Source organism: Triticum dicoccoides, chromosome 5A, assembly GCF_002162155.2.
Source record: "Triticum dicoccoides isolate Atlit2015 ecotype Zavitan chromosome 5A, WEW_v2.0, whole genome shotgun sequence".
Classification (NCBI taxonomy): domain Eukaryota; kingdom Viridiplantae; phylum Streptophyta; class Magnoliopsida; order Poales; family Poaceae; genus Triticum; species Triticum dicoccoides.
Genome location: NC_041388.1, coordinates 56,723,973 through 56,743,766, shown reverse-complemented (window position 1 = coordinate 56,743,766; position 19,794 = coordinate 56,723,973).

The following is a 19,794-nucleotide window of genomic DNA, read 5'->3' as shown; positions in this document are numbered from 1 at the left end:
TTTTAAAATTTTGTTTGGAGTTTCCAAAAAAGTTTTCCATTTTCAGAAAATGTCCATATTTAAAATAACTGTCCGTGTTTGGATTTCTTTGAAATTTCAAAAAATGTTCATGTTATCCAAAAGTTATTCACCAATTAAAAAACTGTTCATGTTTTAAAAATGTTTGAGTTTTAGTTGTTTTTCACAAATCTGAAAATGTCCGCGTTTCAAAAAACATATCACTATTTCCTTTTGTAAAAGAAAATTTTCATTTCTAGTTTCAAAGCATGTTTAGATCTGTTGCTGTTAATGGCTCTTATGTGCCCTCGCTACCTATATGTAGACAAATGCTCATGCACTTCAGTGGCTAGCCATGTTCATTCCCCGGCGGTAAGTGGTTCGTTCTCTCTCTCATTGTTTTTCTTATCGTCAACTTTTTTTTGATAAATTTCACTTTTGAACCAAATGCTGCTCGGCCAAATTTAGGGCGCCACTATGCGCCCCGCTACTGGCGTCTGGCTCATCTGAAGATTTTTTGAGTGTTGTACAGTACTGGGCCAGTCCATTCTTAGCACATGCTCGCACATGCTTGCCCGTTCTTACCGCTCGCTCGTTCGCCGACAGTTGTGTATGTTGCTTTCTTCTCTGTTTTTCTCTTCTTTTTGTTTTTCTTACGGTTTTTGTTTCTTGATGGGGTTCTTTGTTTGTTTTTGTTTTTCACCGTTTTATTCCTGGTTATATTTGTTTTTTTCTTTTTCTTTTCTTTAGTTTTTTATTTCTTTCTCAGGCTTCTCTGTTTTTTCTTCTTTTCTTTTCTTTTTTCCCACAGATTTCCCCCAGTTTCCTTGTTTCCTGTTTCTTTTTTATCTTTTCTGTTTATTTAGTTTTCTTTTGTTTCTCCTTTGTTTTTTCTTTTTTAATTTCTTATACATTTTCAGTGGACACGTGAAACATTCTTTTGATACTGATTGTATATTTCTCAAATATATGGTGTACAGTTTTTTCTTCTTAAGAACATGTTATGAACACGTTATTATGGTCAAAATTTTCGTATACATGGTCAAAATTTTCTCAAACAAACATTGAACATTTTATTATGGTAATAGAGGATTTTACAAACCGCATATAAATTTTTGGAATACATGATTAGCTTTTTGTCAAAAATCTAGTTTTCATCTCTCATTCCATACACTTTTTTATTTTTTTATTCACCAGGAACATTTTTTATACACATTAACAGAATTTAATTACATGATCAAATTTTCTGATACACATTCTGTAATTTTTCGTATAGATGGGAAACATATTTTCTATAGACATTTTACATTTTTCAATAAATGTGTGATTAAAAATTTCAAATATTGATCAATATTATTTCTAATTCTTTATTTTTTAATACACGCTGAACTATTTTCGTGCGCATTGTATATTTTTTGTATACATGAGAAATATTTTTAAATTTTTTGATGTAATGTGTTTTTTATAATATATACATTAGAATATTTGGAAAAAAAGTAAAAAGAAAACAAAAAACAAAGAATGTTTAAAAAAAGAACAAAAAGATGCTCTGGACTACCTTTTATTTAGTCTAAACACACTTTATTTAATGATCATAGTCCAAATACATTGAAATACAATTTACGTCCAGAGTATCAAGGAGTCACAGATGGCGTCCTAAAGAAAGCCCTAAAGCGTGTTTAGCGAGACTATGTGCCTTGATATTAGAATCACGCCCTCAAAGCTGAAGGAGTAAGCTGCAAATTGTGTAGATGTCGCCTTGATCTCTCTGACAATGCTTGCATATAAACCTCCCATGCCCTTGTTGATGTTCGTAACAACTTCTTGACAGTCCAAAGATATTATCACATGTGACAAATTTAAGTAGCCAGAGACAAAGCTTCTCGACAAGCTAGTTCCTCGAGAGATGTGGGGTCAGATATCCCCGCACACTTAATAGATTTTTTTTTGAGACAAGCACACTTAATAGCTGATGAGCCTAGAGATGCTCTGGCCTAACCCTCGCGCGTTGGGCTATAAACGAGACATAGGGCGCCCACTATGTATCAGTGTTTCCTTTATGTCCCTTTAAGCACCAAATACAATGTACTCCCTCTGTTCCTAAATATAAGTCTTTTTAGAGATTTTAACAAATGACTACATACATAGTAAAATGAGTGAATTTAAATTCTAAAATATATCTACATACATCCGTATGTTGTAGTCTATTTAAAATGTCTAAAAAGACTTATATTTAAGAACGAAGGGAGTATTTGGTAGCGGTCGCACACAGCCCTCGTCGCTTTGCTAGTCCCAGTTGGTTGTCGGCCCATTCTTCCAGCCCCTACTTGTTTTCTGGAACCAGTTTTCTTTCTTTTTTTCAGTTCCCGATTCTTTTTTTTCTATTTTCTTTTTATTTCTATTTTTTGTCTGTTTTCTTTTTGCTGTTTCCTGTTTTTTTAAAATCAATGAAGTTATTTTTTTTTCAAAATTGATGCACTTTTTTCAAAGTCAATGATTTTTTTCCAACATTGATGAACTTTTTTTCAAATTAGATGAAAATTTTCAAATTCACTGAACTTTTTTCAAAATTGATGACCTTTTTGGAGAAATTTGATAAACTTTTTTGGAAAATTTATTATTCTTTTTCAAATTTTATAAACTTTTTAAAAATTGTGAACTTTATTAGAGTTAGTGAACTTTTTTCAAAATATGTGAACATTTTTTATATCATCAACTTTTTTTTATTTTTTGTGATTTGTTTTTTTAAGTCAATGGTTGACCGGTCAACTGCGACATGTGAAATGCGATTGAGAGAGAAGGGAAAGTGATCACCTGCGAAGTAACAAGACTGCTCAACTTTTTTTTGTAAACTAGTAAGCATGCACGAGCAACGCACGTCTCAAACAAAACATGTTCACATAATATAATACTAAAAGAATTTTTACAGAAAATTCAGATCGCTACTAAATGTTATCATGTCACTCAAATTGTATTTTCAAAAAGTGCGACATATTTGTGATCCAACACACATATCATAAACATGTCTTCGCATAAAATTCACTATCACATAATAATTGTATTATAATTGCTACAAGAACATATTCTAAAAACCGCAACTAAGAAGGTCCATCTATAAATGCGATCAATGATGCTTCGTTCAATGTATGGGATATTGTTTTGAGCTTCATTCTCTTTGTACTTTAAAATATGCACCAAAAATTGCTTCCTCAGTTGAAAACCATCCTACATTGGCACTATACAACATTGTTATAACAAGTTGTATGTGCAATGTGTATACAAATAAGCATGGTGTAAATACTCACCTGGGGTATGGGAAAATATAGCTTTCCATCGCACAATGAGTGCATGTAGTTAAAAACCAAATAACCAGACAAGGCACTGCATGTATGAAATAAACACATAATGTGGGTTGAATGAATCAATTAATATTGTAATGCATTTAAAATATTCATACCAGTGTGAGTTTGTTGGAGCATCAGGAACTATGCATTCCCATTTAGAGATATCATCCTTGAATGTAGGGTTTGCAACTTCAAGCGCAAAGTTTAGATTGTCGGCCACGATTTTAAGTACATTCTTTCCGAAAGTAGGTATTGGTATCGGATCGAAAATTGAGACAACTTTTCTATTTTGATCCAAGACAAACAATAGAAATAACCCAAACATATACCAAGGAAATAAAATCTGCAATGATGAAATAATTTAGAAATACATAGAATATTAATTAAGACCAAGTAAAGCACTGTTACAAATGAAAAAAAAATCTTACCATATCACATTGAGAGATATGATAGTCATTACCGTCAGGCCAGCTATAGAACAACCGTTTCAATGTAGCAATTTCCATATGTTCACGATGACTTGAGTCTCGTGCATAGTGGAACATGGACTAAAGTAAGAATGAGAAAATATTAGTGCAATGAGAAAAAAATGTAGTACGTGATTATAGTAACTTACACAAAAGTTCAGATCCATATAGTTAGATGGAATGTCTCTGAGAAGCTGGACTTCGTGGCGCGCTAGTATTCGCACAGCCATATTAAAGCAATGAATATCCATGTATTCATCATTGCTTAATATGTTTTTAATTTGTCTCAAATTTAAGCTAATAGGGTACGGATCAGAGCTTTTCACCCCTTCGCTCCTGTAAAATCAAAATTCTGTAAATTATAATGACATCAAAGTAATTTGTTGGAATACAAAATGAAATAAAAAATATGACTTACTCTAGTAGAGCGACATCATCAACCATACCGATGAACAAACAAAGTTCATCTATTAAATCATCGTTTGTTGGGTTGACAGACGGTGAAAGAATAAATAACCGCGAGATGAGCTCAACTTCTGTTGATGATTTGATGTTTTGAAATTTTCAGGGGATCTATCCAGAATCATACATTCTGTGGCATCTGTGTTGTTATCGTCCTCTTTCATGTCTCGATTTCTTATATTATCATCATTCAATCTGAGTCCACTAAAATGATAGCTAGTTTTGTTCTAAAATCTGTCATATGTTCCTATTAAAACAGTAATAAGAGTTAAATACTGATACAACATAGAATAAATATAATGATACACAGTAAAAAATACCTGTGTAGGAATGTCAGACAACATATCTCCTGTGAAGTACTCCATAAATTTATCATCCATAAACCACAAGATGACCTGTATGATTACAAATATAAAACTTAAATAAAATCAATCATTTTTAATCAAATTTATAGATATTTGTACAAAACAACTTTTAGAATCATCAAATGATCATAACTGAAACAAGTCTTGATGAAAACAAAAATTTCACAAACTTAGTGAACCGGACATGCCCTATGAAATATAATGTGTATTTAGAAGATCTAATACAATTACAATGTATTTTTGTTCGGACAACGCCACACTCACTCAAAAGCTCGGTCAAACTCCCACCGCCCCTCATTTCTCCTTTCCTCCCCATTCTTCCCTCATCCATGGCCACAACATCCCCATCCACAGGCGGCGGCCCGGCGATCTGCTCTGCGCCGCCCCTCGCTCCTCCTGGCGACGCCGGGGCCATCCACCGCGTGCGCTCCCCTCTTCCTCCCCATGGCCGCCTTGCTCCCCATCACCTATGCCCACTCTGGCAGCCCCAACCCTAGTTCTCTCACACCCCGTAGGGAGAGGAGGAGTGAGGCTTCTGGGCAAGGAGGTGCTGCTGGTTGTGCTGCTGCTGGGCGAGGAGGCACTTGATTTGCGTTCGCCGACGCTGGATCCGCGTGCGCCGGCGCTTGATCTGCTCCGTCGTGGCTCCGACGACCTTACCCTGTGGCTCCGGGACAGGAAGGCTACCCCGACGACATACAGGTCTGCCCCCTTCTCCTATCCTCTTGGATTTCTTCTTCTTCCCTTCCCTGAGATGGTGTTTATGCTGGGCTGCAGGAGACCTCAACACGCCAATGGATGCAGCCAGCCTCCAACTCACCACGCACCTGCACCAACTTGATGTAGGGAGAGGAGTGAGGCTTCTCTCACGGGATGACGCCCAGCCATGGGGCAGCAGCAACCCAAGGTAAAGCCTCCCTCTACCTCTCTCTCGTTTTGATTTCATAGGTCTGGCTTCCTGATTTTTCTGCTGCTCTAGATTCACTTGCATGCTTGACTGAATCTAGTTGCTCTCAGGCCCTAGTGTTCAATGAGATAGGCATTGCACTGTTTACCAATTTAATTTGCTTGCCTACAGCCACATGGTCCAGAGATAGAATTGAGATATTCAGACTAAGTTTAATGATTTGCTTGTCATAATTACTGAATTTTGCTTGGTGCTATCACTGTCGGCCTCTAGTGCTGAATCAGTTGGACACTGTACTGTTTACCAATTTAATTTGCCTGCTTGCCTCCACATGGTCCAGAAATAGAAATTCAGATATTGAGACTAAAGTTTAATGATTTGCTGGTCATAATTGGTTCAGTGACTAAATCTGTCCCCAAACTGTCAAAATTGTATGTCAAACCTAAAAAACTATCAAAACTTTGCTTTCAAGATGAACCTAAATTCAGTAAGATGTGTGCGCAGCTTGCTTTCAAGATTGTTAAACTACTCCATGTTTATTTAAACTAATTCCTCCTACAGATTGCTGTCAAAATAAGCCTAAATTCAGAGTCTTCAGAAGTCAATTACTTTGAGCCTTTGAGTTAGAAGGTATACCAGTCTCTTTGCAGTTTGCTCTTAATACACTCTTCCCTTGGCCATGATGAGATGTTTAAGTCTTTCCACTTATCAGTTTTTAGTTCCACTTGAAGCGATGCATATTCGAATACATTTTCTAGTCCTTTGAGCTGTTGAATGAATAAATGCCAAAGTATTAGCATCACAACCAAAACAATAACAGAAATCGTCTTATCAAAAGATGGTGTAGTGGGACTAATGACTAACCATAGCGGTGAGGTCTTTGCGGCTCATTCCTGGGCCTAGCGAGTCGAGCACCTGGATGCATCGCTGCCCGACATTTATAACTGCTAGGTACCAATGGAAGTGTTCAATGTTAACTGGAATGAATATCTGAAAATAGGGTTTTTGTTAGTTTAGGTCCCATCTATACAAACATTTATATGGAACTGAGACTCACCACATCATGTTCCAAATAAGTTGTAGCTCTGTCTAATACCCATCTTGGTGCGTCATCTCGTATAGAGCTAAATTCCTTTATCATCTTAGAGATGCATGCACTCTCTAAGAACACACTTCCACCTGACCTCATCTGTAGATGCTCTTTAGCACTTATGCAATGTATGTATGCGTCTATGATCTGCAATATGAAGTGCACACCTTAGTCAGAGGAGAGAATAGAAACTCATGTTAAAACAACATAGTCTTGTCTGAAAGCTACATATACTTACTTCGTCGCCAAGAAATTCTTCGGGGAGTAATAGACGTTCTAACTGTTTTCTTTGGAGATGTGAGTCGTTGATGCTCACTAAATTTCTTTTATCGTTTGGTTCAGACATGATATTTTCAATCATGGACCAATCATCGACAGTGCAGGGCATAGAAGGGTTTGTCCGTGCCTTCTGGAGCCACCACGTAGTCTTGTGCCTTCTTAGGTTTGTTATGCAGTCGGATAGGCTTCCCGGTATGTGCCCCTTCCATGTGAGACGTTAGTTCTAATTCTCTGTCCTCAGTTGCATCCATTTGTTCACTTGTTTCATTGAAGGTTAATTTCTGGAGGCAACATTGCAAAGAATAATGGGTATGTAGGATATAATATACTTATAATTAGACCTATTTGGGACATAGTAGTTGGAAAAGAAAAGATACCTCTGTCACTTCAGAGTCTTCGGAATCACTGGACTGCGTGCTCTGCTTTTTCTTGACTTCTTTGTCGACTGTACCATTTGATTCTCTCATTGTGTCCCCTATGGTGTCTGCCCCTTTGGTGCCAAATGTTTGTGCTAATTCCTCATCCCGAGCTGACTGCATTTGTTCACTTGTTTCATTCAAGGTTAATTCCTGAGAGCAAGATTACAAAGAACAATTAGTATGCAGGGTTTAATATAATTAGAATTGGAACTATTTGGGACATATAGTTGGAAAAGAAAATATGCCTCTGTCACCTCGGAATCTGTGGACCGCGTGCTCTTCTTTTTCTCCACTTCATCTTTGTTGGCTATTCCATTTAATTCTGCAAGCTTGTCCCCTACAGTTTCTGCCCCTTCGGTGTCGAATGTTTGAGCTAATTCATTGTCTTGAGCTGGCTGCATTTCTTCATTTGTTTCCTTGACGGTTAATCCTGAGAGCAACATTACAAAGAATAATCCCTATGTAGTATTATAATATAATGATAATTAGAATTATTTGGGATAGTTGAAACGGAAGCATGCCTTTGCCACTTCGCAATCTGTGGCTTGTGTGCTTTTTTTTTTCTGTACTTCATCGTCGTCTATTCCATTTGATTCTTCCTCGCTTCGTACCTGAAACACACATAATATAATATTACCCGGTACTTACTAGTTCTTCATCGCTTAGTAACTGAAACACACAATAATATAATATTCTTCAGGACGTATAGAAGAGCAAATATTATGAAGATGAATAAAGAATCGTAGATATGATATTATTATACTATAGATTACATATTGTTTTGTCTCCCCTGAATAAGAAGAATAATAATGGCATGTGAAATTAAAAACCGCCTTTGTCGGCTTGGGGTTTGTATGCTTGTGTTAGGATATCACCTCATCAATCTGCATATTTTCTGTATCTTCCATAATGCCTTGTTCTTCTATTGCATTTGTTGACTCGGTGTTCATATCTTCATCTTTGGTTATCATGCATTCAATCTGCATATTTTGTGTATGCTCATCCTTCGCTCCTTTGTCGATGTTTTCCTGAAAATCAAAGCATATATTATTATCACGTCATACACATTCAGCCCCTATGTTTTGTTAGCTTGAAAATCGATCTTATATGTTGGGTCGTAGGGAGTACATCAAAACTGTATGCACATATCTTCTCATGTTTACTTAACATAGTGGTATCAGGACATCCTTTCCAGCTAAATTTCAGTATCTATTTCTTTTTTTTAATTGTTCAGTAAACTTTTTGAGACTAACTTGCGTGACTATTCTCTCTAGTAATCAGGTGGATCTTGCCCAAAGAATTTCCTAAGTCACATAATGAAATCTCTGTAACTTTGCGGGGTAACACAAGGCATGTTGATTCACTTCGTTTGATCACCTCTAGCGACTATGTTGCCTTGTAGATGTGAAATTGTGAATAGGATGTAATTATAGAGAGATATCATTATTACCACGATGATAGCAGATTGATCCATAGAGGCCACCGGGGATTGTGACGCAGACATGTGGGGGGGGGGGACGATGGTAGTTCACCACGGACACATGTGTACGGCAAGCTAGACAGACTTGCAGTAGAGGAGGCCGGCGCGGCGGAGGGGTGTGAGGCTGCGGCAATCCTTCGCGAGAGAGGATGAAGGAAACCTTACGGTGCAAAACCCCTTGCTTCTGTGGGCTCCTGATTGAAAGATCGTTCGCTGTAGGCAATATGTAAGGTGGAAATCAGGGGAAGGACTTCCATAGCGTGAGGAGGCAAGGGAATCGTGATTGTTATCTCAGGCCCCACGCTTTCCTTTGATCTATCTTTTTTTGGCAACTCCTTTGATTTATCTTAGGACGCATGATTTTTTTTTTGCTTTTTTATACCCTACGCACATAGAATTAATAGAGTTATTTTCGTAATACATGTTTATACAGAAATATTGGGCTTGGCTCATCAGAACGTTTATCTATTTTTTTGTGTGCTTTCTCTTACCTTTTTATTATGTACAGAAAGTTCATCATTCTCTACAGAAATATAATTCTTGTATCCTTTGTCTTGGCAGTTAGTTAATTATGTGCCCTCAATGGCCGTGTTTGACAGGAGGGGCCAAGGAAGTGCTTTCGGTTGTTTCAAGACCGAGCATGATAAAACAGCATAATCCACTATTCCTGAGATCAAACCATGTAACCTTGCAAATATTGTAATACAGCCCAAAGCTATTGGGACTGGTGACATCATAGGTTTCCATTTTATGAAGAAACCATCAAGGTGAGTTCCGTACTTATGTTTTATTATTATTGCTGCTCATGTGTGGTCAGAAAAATTGATTGCTTTCTTGGCCCTTTATCTCTTTTTGTTCATTGTTGCTTATGCTGTCTTCACTTTTGTGTTTACACATTATTATCGACGGTTGTTAGTGTTAGGGACTGAGAATACTTAGTACTCCATGATGACCACATCCAGTCAAGACTAAAATTGACACTTCTTTCTTCCATTTATATGTTAGATGGATTGTTTCAATTTAGTTAGTTCACGTGCGCTTGGCAATTCAACCAGTTATATTTGAGACTGAGGTCGAACAATCACATATGCACTTCAGAGAACAACAGCCATCATAAGATTGCAATATTTCATTATTTCTGTCAATGATCCCAGCAGCTTACATTTTGCTGGTATAGCAATCTTATGTTCTGGAATTGACAGAATAAATTGAAATTTCTACGTTCCCAAATGAATGCTATAAGTATTCAGAACATGAAAGGAATAACAAGTGTGACACATTTAAAGTCTGTACCTTTTCATTTCGGGACAGTTAATATGTCAACGATTTTTACAAATAAATCACACTAATAAACGACTCTGACATAAAGAGTGGGTCACATCGACATCATTTGTGTTTCATGCCTATTATGTAGCGCGCTGTTATGAAAACCTGCAAATAAAACAAAAAGTGTTAGATTCAGAGTTAGTTATATAGGTACAAAATCAAAGGTGCAAAGAAAACACGAACTATTGCACGTACCTCACCCCTCTAAAACATCTCTGTAGACAATGTTTTTGGTGCTTTTCTCAGATTTATCAACCTCCTTGTTAGGCTTGGCTAAAATCTGTGTCGTCTTTCTTGAGACACCCCTTGAGAATGCAACATATAGTTGGCCATGTGAGAAAACAGGTTCTGGAAGGTAAATACCGACATTTGGGATGGTTTGACCCTGTGCCTTGTTAATGGTCATCGCAAAACTCAGGCGGATGGGGAACTGTTTTCTCTTAAGCTTAAAGGGAAGTGAGGTGTCCTCCGAGGGCGACATAGGGATCCTAGGTATGAACACCCTCTTTCCAGCATGCTGGCCACCAACAATCTCTGCATCGATTGCATTATCCTAGAAGGCCCTGATCATAAGCCATGTTCCATTACATAGCCCATTATGAGGGTTGAGGTTCCGTGGCAAAATGATTGAGCAGTTGATTTTTACCCTCAAGACATGCAGGGGCAACCCATTTGGTGTGATCGAGTTCAGGAAGTCAATTGTGTAATTATTCTGGAAGTCATCCTCGATATAGTCAAAGCTATGGTACACCTTTTCTTCGCCCGGAAACCTGGAGATCATCTTGTCATTCAGGTCATCCACATGCTCGTTTTTGGTCGAGAGAATTGCACGTGTGCTCATGTACTCTCTCGACCTAGCATTGGTGTGAAGGGATGGGAAGACATCTTTGATAAGCTTGTTAATAGGTTCATCATCGTCGGTATAAGCAATCACAATGTCTTCAGGGAGATGCACATAGTCGTCGCCAATTGTTTCTTCCGTCCCATTGCTGGTCCCTAGGAGGTATTCCGAGAACCAAGGGTCTGTCTGTGCCCACATATTGCGTGTGAGGCGTATCTTGCGGATCTTCTGCCATAAATAGGATCTCAACAGTGTAGCATCCGTGATCTATGCTCTTGTCCCTCGGGTCACAACGGGGAGGACCTGCCTGAAATCGCCACCAAAGACGACAACCTTTCCACCAAATGGTAAAGAACATTCCATTATATCCTGCAGCGATGTATCAAGTGTCTCAACTGCTTGACGCTTTGTCATATCAACTTTATCCCAAATTATCAAGGACACCTGTTTAAGCAACTCTGCCATACCACTCTTCTTTGTGAAGCTACACATGTTGTTGTCAGTGAGCTTGATTGGAATTTTGAACCTGGATTGTGCAGTCCGGCCTCCAGGCATTATCGACGCTGCGATACCTGATGTAGCAGTTGCGATCGCTATTAGACCCATTGAATGGACCTTTGTAAGCAACGCCTTGTACTGGTACGTCTTCCCAGTGCCTCCTGGACCATCAACAAAGAATATCTGGCTTTTTTTGGTTTGCCACATGATCCATTATGTCATTGAAACTAGCTAGTTGCTCATTGTTCAAACAACTGAATAGATCTAGATGTTCTTGGTCCACTTTGACATGTCTCTCCTCTGTTACCTCTGTATTGTCAAAGTTAGAAGAACCATCTGCGTCAACCAGATCCGGAAGTCCGTAGAGTTTAATATCCTTTCCCATGGATTGCAGGAGATCCTTGATATCCCTAAGGACCATTTGCTCAAGTGCTGCCTCATTCGATTGAGTACGGTGATAATCTTCAGATATGGGTGGTAGATGTTTGTCCCATAACTGACAGATTTGTGTTGCCTCACAGAATACCAATATAGTCGCAAACAACCGTCTAAGAGCAGTAGGCATTTGAAATGTCGCTGCCTCAGTCATGCAATCATCAAGTGTCCTATCGTGCTCAATGAGGCCTAATTGCTCACACGCCTCTCTAAAGGACCCGCATGCCTTGCCATTTACTATTTTTAAATCATCAAATGAAGTGGCACCTCGGACATGGTTTAGGAGCACCCGCAAGTAGTAGCTCTCTCCTTCAGCAGGGTGTGCATGCACCAATCTTCCAATCTGTGATCTCTTATTTTTTTCTCAGTTGCCACTTCTTATTACCGGCTATCCACCTATAATGTTATGGGAACTCTCTGTACATCAATTTCCATGCCTCTGGATACTTTTGGTTCATCCCAAAGTACTCGGTAAGCATGGATTTGGAAGAAGATGGCCGAGCGACAACATCTTCTAGATTTTCATAAGCCTGAAATGCGACTGTATGCATGTTTGGCAAATGAAGCTGGAGCTGTAACACAGTTGGGCTGACACCAAACATTTTAAAGCCAAAAATCCTGTAGATAGCTTCGGGAGGAGATATATAGCGTGCATCCCTATATTGTCAAATTTCATCGATGATTCCCCCATCATTGATAATATCCTGCTCGAACACAAATGATGCCTTATCATGCCCTTTGTAGATGTATTTGAATAAGTACTTCACTACCTTGATGCTCGAGCATGCTTCGACATTAATGTGACAGTTGTATGTCATCAGCAGAAATGGGTTGTAAGAGACCACCCATCAACTGTCCAAATCTGCTCCTCTGATCCTAACTCTCACCCCATCATCCCTCCTTCTATAGATGTGATATGAGTCTTTCCCTTGTAATGTAGCATCACATAAATCTCGCGGGTAATGAAATCGACATTGTCCATCTATCATGCAAGGGCAACTTTTCTTGAGCGCGCCACATGGACCATGCAACATGTGTTTGACCACCAGATCATGGAGAATAGGATATTTATTTTTGTCGGGTATCTTTGCCGATATCACCTGATCATAGTCATCCGGGGTCCTTAACTTACTTTTAGCTTTCATGATTAGAAGTATATGCTCAAAAGGGAGGCCTCGTTTCTGAAACTCAGTGACATGTCAATAAGCCGCAACTTCTCCAAAATGCTTACCCTTAATCAGTAAGTCCATCATGGATCGTTGTTTAGCTCTATATACTCTTGCCACAAGGTCTGGACGGTCTTGTGGAACTGTCCAGGCAACAATTCAATAGTTATCTCCTCCCAGTAGGGATTGCATGTCATCGTGACAAAATAATCTGGTTTACCCCATCGTTGAACTATTGCCATTGCATCTAGGAACCTGCGGTGCATGTCACGGTCACCACTAGGAAAGGTACGTGGAAGCACGATTCTCTTGCCAATACGATCACCGCGTGACTCGCCAGCGATGACGGTGTCAACAAGGCCCTATAATAAATCAATATTTGACGCCAATTAGTATACCATGTTGAAGCAAAGAGTGGCATCTGTAATACAATTTAATAGTATAAACACAAGCACGTTACTTGGTAGAGGTCAGCGCGTATGACCTTTTGATTAGCGCGTATGACCTTTTGATTTGCTGGCTTTGAGTACCAGTCAAGCCTCATTGTCTCAATCTTGATGTACATGTCAACCGCCCACTGTTGGAAAAGGCGCCCCCAAACAAGATGATGTTAAAAAGCTTTTTCCGGACCTGCCGCTTGAAGGCATAGTACTCCCTTGCGCTAACATATTTCCTTGATTTTGTGGCATTCATCTCATTGTCACCAAAATCCTCATTTGGGTTATCCTCGTAGTCATCTAAAAATTGTTTAACAACATTAAAGTTGGTATAATAGAATCATAAGAATATAAAAATAGGAATCGTGTCCAATACCTGTAGCTAAATCAATGGCTTGGTCTTCATGCCCTGTGCCATGACCAAGTTCTTCTCTAATCATGTCATCGTCTAAAAGATGGATACCAAATAAGGTGAACTTTGACTAATATGTATAAATCAGTAATGAACATAATTTTGGTCTACTACCTGTAGCTAAATCAGTGGCATGGTCGTCATGTCGGCCGCCATGATCAAGTTGTTCTATAATCATGTTATTGTCTGTAAGATGAAATACCAAATAAGGCTAACTTTGATTAATATGTATAAATCAATAATGAACATAAATTAGGTATAATAGAACCATAAGAATACAAAAACAGCAATCACGTCCAATACCTGCAGCTAAATCAGTGGCCTGGTCTTCATGTCTTGCTTCATGACCAAGTTGTTCGCTAATCATGTTATCGTCTGCAAGATGGATTACTGAATAAGTTTAACTTTGATTAAAATGTATAGATCAATCATGAACATTATACCTGAAGCAAGAACATAAGTTGGGTACTCTTGTCGTGCAGAATCATCCACTGAATCTTGGTTTGTGTCATCGACGACCCCAATATATCGCATCAAACGATTCCAACCGATCTCCCCACGTGGGAAGAATGGTGGATATGACAAAAGGTCGTAGCACCCATAGTATGCTCTAATATACAGGGGACGCTCTCCTTTCCCGTACACGATAACACTTCTATCAAAGGTTTTTTGTGGGTCGCTCCCTTCAACCCATATTGCTGCTACCTGAGAAGTTCTTGGCGCATTGTACCTTCGTTGATCAAGCTTGATATCGGTATTTAATGAGATCCTATATTCATCTAGATTTGGAACAACACCAAGGCTTTTATATACTTGAGCATAAGGGTTATGCTCTAGTATTGCCAGAATCTTTCGTAAGAGATCTAACCTAAGATTTGGAGACCTCTTAACCCTATGAAACAAGTTTTCATCTGTATCATAAATATATAGATGCAAATGTCGAGGGCCATTATCACCAGACTCCAGATCATCAAGAGCGTGGTACAACCCCCCCACACGCACGAAATTTATATACGCCGGTTCCTGCTGCGGTGCTGACTCGATGATCAAGGGTGACTCCCAGACTTGTGAATGAGAAGTGGGGGTTGAAATATCGTATATTTTCTCTGAAATATCTAGCATCCTCATCATCTTGACTTGTAAACAACCGTTTCAACTCCTCACAAACATCTAGAGTAAATACATCCACTTTCCCCTTTCTGCAGCAAAACGCAGGCCCCTCGTATTGAAATCGCAAAGCTCCACAATGGCGGCAATCAGTAACTTTTCTAAGCACATGATGCTTTTTGGGCAGGTTCATGTAAACTCTGTTGTGAGCATCATTATTGGGAGCTCCATCGCCATACTTTTGCTCCACTCGGTAGGATTGAAAATAAACATTTGGAGCAGAATGCATTAATTAAAGTTCACCCAGAAACCATATTACTAATACTATATTGTACTGGTAACTCATGTCAGCAACAATAAACCTAGTTGGGCGAAGATCCTAGCTTCTTCATCATGGTCCATGATACATCTCCAACGTATCTATGATTTTTGATTGCTCTATGCTATTATATTATCTTTTTTGGATGTTAATGGGCTTTATTTTACACTTTTGTATCATTTTTGGGACTAACCTATTAACCAGACGCCCTGCCCAAATTGCTATTTTTTTGCCTATTTCAGTGTTTCGCAGAAAAGGAATATCAAACGGAGTCCAAACGGAATAAAACATTCAGGAACGTGATTTTCGCAACAAACGTGATCTAGGAGACTTGGAGTGGGCGTCAGAAAACAATTTAGGAAGCCACGAGGCAGGGGGCGCGCCTATCGCCTACCCCCTGGGCGCGCCCTCCACCCTCGTGGGTCCCTCGTTGCTTCACCGATGTACTTCTTCCTTTTATATATATCCACGTACCCCCAAGCATCCAGGAGCACCACGAAAACCTAATTCCACCGCCGCAACCTTCTGTACCTGAGGGATCCCATCTTGGGGCCTTTTTCGGAGCTCCGCCGGAGGGGGCATTGATCATGGAGGGCCTCTACATCAACTCCATGGCCTCTCCGGTGATGTGTGAGTAGTTTATTTCAGACCTACGGGTCCATAGTTATTAGCTAGATGGCTTCTTCTTTCTCTTTGGATCTCAATACAAAGTTCTCCTCGATCTTCTTGGAGATCTATTCGATGTAATCTTCTTTCGCGGTGTGTTTGTCGAGATCCGATGAATTGTGGGTTTATGATCAAGTTTTTCTATGAACAATATTTGAATCTTCTCTGGATTCTTTTATGTATGATTGGTTTATTTTTACAAGTCTCTTTGAATTATCAGTTTGGTTTGGCCTACTAGATTGATCTTTCTTGCAATGGGAGAAGCGCTTAGCTTTGGGTTCAATCTTGCGGTGTCCTTTCCCAGTGATAGCAGGGGCAGCAAGGCATATATTGTATTGTTGCCATCAAGGATAAAAAGATGGGGTTTATATCATATTGCATTAGTTTATCCCTCTACATCATGTCATCTTACTTAAAGCATTACTCTGTTCTTATGAAATTAATACTCTAGATGCATGTTGGATAACGGTCGATGTGTGGAGTAATAGTAGTAGATGCATAATCATTTCAGTCTACTTGTCACGGGCGTGATGCCTATATACATGATCATGCCTAGATATTCTCATAACTATGCTCAATTCTATCAATTGCTCGATCGTAATTCGTTTACCCACCATAATACTTATGCTCTTGAGAGAAGCCACTAGTGAAACCTATAGCCCCCGGGTCTATCTTCCATCATATTAATCTTTCAACACTTAGTTATTTCTATTGCCATTTATTTTACTTTGCATCTTTATTTCTCTTTATCATAAAAATACCAAAAATATCATCTTATCATATCTATCAGATCTCACTCTCGTAAGTGACCGTGAAGGGATTGACAACCCCTTTATCGCGTTGGTTGCAAGGTTCTTATTTGTTTGTGTAGGTGCGTGGGACTCGAGCGTGATCTCCTACTGGATTGATACCTTGGTTCTCAAAAACTGAGAGAAATACTTACGCCACTTTACTACATCACCCTTTTCTCTTTAAGAAAAAACCAACGCAGTGCTCAAGAGGTAGCAAGAAGGATTTCTGGCGCCGTTGCAGGGGAGATTCGCGCCAAGTCAAGTCAAGATTTGAATCCTGACAACGAGCCATTTCTGCCACCGTTGCCGGAGTCTATGCACAAGTCAAGACATACCAAGTACCCATCACAAACTCTTATCCCTTGCATTACATTATTTTCATTTGCCTCTCGTTTTCCTTCCCCCCACTTCACCCTTGCCATTTTCTTCGCCCTCTTTTTCAGTTTCCCTTTTTCTTTTCTAGTTCGTCTCTTTTTGCTTGCTTCGTCGTTATGGCTAGTCCTTTATCTGCCCTTTTGTTTTCCGAGTTTGAAGTTCTTCACTTCAAACAAAGACAAGGAGAAAATTTAAAAGATGCGTGGTTTAGGATGATGGAATCTTATCGTAATTGCACCCTAGTGGTGAATTTTAGAATTTTCCTTCGCAATTTTTATGTTGGATTAAGTATGTCCCATAGATAACTCTTGAATTGTGTTGCCAAAGGAAATTTTATTGAAGCAGATCCTAGTATTGCTCATGAAATTTTAAAGGGAATAGTGGGAACACTACCTCCACAAAAAGGGCCACATAATATCCAAGAAGAGACTCAAGTTTTTAAGAAGATTTGCGAAGTAACGAAAATTTTACAAAAATCTTTTGAACCTCTCAAAGAGTGTTAGCGGAAATCTCCACCACATGAATATGTTAATTACCCTTTGCAATAAGCGTTTGGATTATTTAGATCTAAAAATTTCCGAATATGAAGGGAAGCGTAAGGAACCTCCCGGATTCAAGCATGACTCCGAAAAGAAAATTAAACTCAAAGATGGCAATACCTAGATCTACCTTCGCTTTTATGCCTAGCTAGGGGCGTTAAACGATAGCGCTTGTTGGGAGACAACCCAATTTTATTTTTATTCCTTGCTTTTTGCTCATGTTTAGTAATAAATAATTTATCTAGCCTCTGTTTTGGTTTTGTTTTTTTTTGTTTAATTAGTGTTTGTGCCAAGTAGAACCGTTGGGAAGACTTGGGGAAAGTCTTTTTGATATTGCTGTAAAAAACATAAACTTCAGCGTTCACAAGAATTACTGCCCTTTTTATTTGGAGAGTGATATTTAGTTAATTTTTTTTGAACATGATTAATAGATAAATTCCTCACGTCCAGAAATTTATTTTAGAATTTTTGGGTTCCAGAAGTTGCGTTAGGTACAGATTACTACAGACTGTTCTGTTTTTGACAGATTGTGTTTTTCGTGTGTTGTTTGCTTATTTTGATGAATCTATGGCTAGTAAAAGAGTTTATAAACCATAGAGAAATTGGAATACAGTAGGTTTAACACCAATATAAATAAATAATGAGTTCATTATAGTATCTTGAAGTGGTGTTTTGTTTACTTTCGCTAACGCAGCTCACAAGATTTTTTTATTTAAGTTTTGTGTTGTCAAGTTTTCAAGTTTTGGGTAAAGATTTGACGGATTATGGAACGGAAAGAGCCTAAGCTTGGGGATTCCCATGGCACCCCAAGGTAAAATTCAAGGATACCAAAAAGCCTAAGCTTGGGGATGCCCCGGAAGGCATCCCCTCTTTCGTCTTCGTCCATCGATAACTTTACTTGGAGCTATATTTTTATTCACCACATGATATGTGTTTTGCTTGGAGCATCTTGTATGATTTGAGTTTTTGCTTTTTAGTTTACCACAATCATCTTTGCTGTACACATGTTAGCAGCTAGGGTTCTGCCCGGTCTTGGCCGGAGACAGTAGGGAAATGAGGGGGAAGGGCGAGGGCTTGAGCGCGGCGGCCGGTGACGAGGCGCCGTCCTGGCGTGGTGCGGCGGCGGTGAGAGAAGGAGGCGGCTAGGGTTTAGGGTTTCTGGCTCCTCTGGGAGCCGGGCAATAGGAATAGTCTTATTGCTTAATTCTCAAAATAGTCTTACAGCTCGTATATATAACCATAATCTGAAAATAAAAACTAAGATAACTTGCGGGCCTAAGCCTGCCTGATGGTCCTCCTTCGGCCATAGACCTGGCCGGTCATAACATCTCTCCCCGCCTGCGCAAACAACTCGTCCTCGAGCTGAAAGTCGGGGTAGTGCTGACGGAACTCCTCGCGCTGCTCCCAAGTAGCATCCTCCTCTGGTAGTCCAGTCCACCGGATCAACACGTACCAGGAGCCTCGGCGCAGCTGAGCCTTCAACGCCTTCTCTGGTTTAGGAAGGAGACGCCCGTCCGTGATCGGTGGAAGAGCCGGCGGTGCCGCGGGTGGCTCGCCGCGGAATGGCTTGAGCAGTCTAACATGGAAGACATCATGGATCCGGGCACCTGCCGGAAGCTGCAGACGGTAAGCCACTTTCCTAATGCGTTCCAGGATCGCAAAGGGACCAGCATAGCGAGGACCGAGCTTCTTCCTTGCATGGGGGGTCCAAGGACTGCATAGAGCGGTGAAGTAGACACAGCCAGACCCAATCACCCACCGCGTACTCCGCCTCGCGATGGTGGCCATCATAGTAACGTTTGGCCAACTGCTGGGCCTGTAGGAGTCATTGCTGGATCTCCGCGATCATCTCATCACGACTCCTCATAAGGGCCCCGGCTACCTCGGTCCGTGCCGAGGCCGGATCAACCGGAAGGATCGGCGGGGGCGGCCGGCCATACACCACCTCAAAGGGCGTAGCTCGCAGGGCGGAGTGATACGAGGTGTTGTAGCAGTAATCCGCCCATGAGAGCCAGTCCACCCATGCACGAGGGCGATCATCTGTAACACAACGCAAATACATGGCAATCACC